We start from the raw sequence: 3,277 nt of genomic DNA on the forward strand, positions 1-3,277 counted from the left end.
TGATTAGGACGCTGACCAAGGAGGACAAGGTAAGCTGGGGCTTCACTGGGCAGGAAACACAGAGGCTATAGGAGCAGAAAACGTCAAAATTATGCAGGATGGCTGATATGGTATGGGTGTGTCCCCACCTAAATCTCAACTTGAGTTGTATCTCCCAGAATTCCATCATGTTGTGGGAGGGACGCAGTGGGAAGTAATTGAATCCTGGAGGCCAATCTTTCCTGTGCTGTTCTCGTGATAGTGAATAAGCGTCATGAGATCTGATGGGTTTATCAGGGGTAAACCCTGCTTTTGCTTATTCCTCATTTTCTCTTGCCGCTGCCATGTAAGAAGTGCCTCTGAGGCATAGCTTGTCTTCCTTCATGTTGCCTTTTCTGCCTGTGACACTTTCACAATAGATCTTGATAATTTAGAAATCAGTTTACTAATTAAAAACTGAAGGGAGAGCTTAACTCCACATCCTCCCTGACAGTGAGGTGAAACATTGGCATTCCATCTTTCTACTGCAGACAAGCAAGGGAAGACAGGTTTCCACAGGAAGCAGTCTGAAAGTTCATAAGCTACTGTAAAATGTTCACATGAAAGGGGATATAAGGCCTTTAGTGGGGAACCAGACATCCCCAAACCAGGAACAAACCAAGTTAGGACTCAGAGCTGGAAGCAGGGGTGGGGAGCTGCATAGATAGGAAATGCAACCCAGAGAAAAGTTCAATAGCATGCATTTGTCTTCTCCACTGTATTATAAGTTCCTCAATGGCAGGGATCATGTTATTTGGCCTTCTGTTCTCAGCATCTAGTAGTTATTAACACATAGTATTATGAGCACTGGTATTAGGCAAAAACAATCAGACAAACAAAACACAAAACACATAATAAATGCTCAATAAATATTTGTGAAATGAATTAAATTGACCAAACTGTTTTCATGGTAGGAATGTATACATATGTTCAAAGCCCCAGGCTGCCTTAAAATTTCTAGCATCTCAGATAACTTTTGGGGACTGAAGAGTTTATTGATATACATTTTATTTATTATTATTATTTTTGAGACAGAGTCACGCTCTGTCGCTCAGGCTAGAGTGCAGTGATGCAATCTCATCTCACTGCAACCTCCACCTCCCAGGCCAAAGCAATTCTCATGCCTCAGCCTCCTGAGTAGCTGGGATTACAGGTGCACCCCACCTGGCTAATTTTTGTATTTTCAGTAAAGACAAGGTTTCACCATATTGGCCAGTCTGGTCTCGAACTCCTGACCTCAAGTGATCCACCTGCCTCAGCCTTCCAAAGTGCTGAGATTACAGGTGTGAGTCACCTAATAAACATTCATTTACTCTTTCAATACATCTTGAAACATTAGTTGGGATTCTCCAACCTTTTGGGGATTCAAAAATGTATTGAAACCTTCAATGAATGTATATCAGTGAAGGTCCTGAGAACTAGGAGAAAAACAAAAGCAAATAGGCAGAAAAGTACTTTGGTGTAGAAAAATTAAGTGATGAGTGTTTTATTCCAAAGTCAGTTGTCTTTTTTTTTTTTTTTTTTTTTTTTTTTTTTTTTTTGTCTTTAAGACTTTATACTCTTTTCCCCAGGCTGGAATGCAGTGGCACATTCTCGGCTCACTGCAATCTCCACCTCCCAGGTTCAAGTGATTCTTGGGCCTCAGCCTCCCGAGTAGCTAGGATTATAGACTATAGACGCCGGGCATTTGCCTTGTAATTCAACTCTACTTGAGCTAACTAGAGCAGAGCTAGAAGTATGGAATAAATAATGCTTATTTCCCAAAATCATTTTTTACCGAAATGATGAAGGCAGTGGGGCAGAAACTACAAAAAAGAAACTGTCACATAGGTTCTGGGGTCTGACTGGTGTGGAGAATCAATCACTTTGCTAAGGCTCAGTCTGGTCAGCATAAGGATTTGTGTTGCGGGAATATTGTTTTGCTTTTCTCTTTCTTTCATCCTTCTGTCCATTTTTCTCACTCTGTTCCATTTCCCTTTGCTTCCAAGGCCACCTCTAGTTCTATTCTCCACTTCCCCATCTTCAGTGACCCAATGTGAAATGTCATCACTTTAATCTTGTTAACTCTCACATGTCCTGTTTAATGTGTCAGAGTATATATAGATAGTCATCCTGCAGTTCCTTCCGGAAGGAGGAGTCAAAAGATGAAACTGACCTACTTCTCACCATTCCAGGTCTGCGCAGGACAACTTTTCTGTATATTCTAAGAGTACTCTGTTTCTCTCTAGTAGACCACGCACCATGCCATATTGTAATTACTTGTTTACTCATAGTGAATGTCACCATCATATGCTTCTCTGCTATTTAAAGGCAAGAAATGTTTTTTTTTAATCTTCAAATTTAGCAGTGTCTAACATACAGTAAATATTTAATAAATGATGAGTAAAAGGGATGGGGGAAGAGAGAAGGAGGAAGCAAAGAAAAAAGGAGGGAACAAAGGAGGAGGAAAGAAGTTAGTTGGGAAATTCTGTTCAAAAAAAGAGTAAAATCTGATACTAGATTTGTGGAAAACAATTACTGATGGGCACTGTTACAATGAAATCACAGTAACTGCTCCTCCGTCAGGTCACTGGAAGTGACCTAATTAGGGAGCATGTCCTGAGTTAGGTGGGAGAGACCAACATCGTAAGATCACGATATGTTGCAGCCTGCAGAGTAAGGTAGGAAATTTAAGCAATTATTTATTTTTGTTTTTGAAGGTTCCTCAACTCTACAAATACAACCATCAACAACAAACACTAAGCTGAACTAACCAAATAACAAACATCATTTTGGTTTTCAAGCAACTTAAGGGAAATTTTATTTTGACTTGGTAGCTGCATTTCTCTATTTCTCTTTCTCTCTTTGCACATAATAATGGTTATCTTAATGATTGTTTTCCCCTCACAAATAATCCTTTGAAAATGATTCACTTTAGGCCAGGCACGGTGGCTCACACCTGTAATCCCAGCACTTTGGGAGGCTGAGGCAGGGGGATCATCTGAGGTCAGGAGTTCGAGACCAGCCTGGCCAATATGGCAAAACTCCGGCTCTACTAAAAACACAAAAATAAGTCGGGTGTGGTGGCGTGCACCTTTAGTCCCAGCTATTTGGGGATAAGGCAGAAGAATCGCTTGAACCTGGGAGGCGGAGGTTGCCGTGAGGGGAGATTGTGCCCCTGGGGTGCAGTGTAAAAAAAGAAAAAAAAAAAAAATGATTTTTACTCAGTGTCAGCAACAAAAGAAAATTATTCACTTGCTCTTTCCGCCTTCTTGCGGCG

Source organism: Sapajus apella, unplaced genomic scaffold (genome assembly GCF_009761245.1).
Source record: "Sapajus apella isolate SASKATOON/1434 unplaced genomic scaffold, GSC_monkey_1.0 scaffold6, whole genome shotgun sequence".
NCBI classification, from domain to species: Eukaryota; Metazoa; Chordata; class Mammalia; order Primates; family Cebidae; genus Sapajus; species Sapajus apella.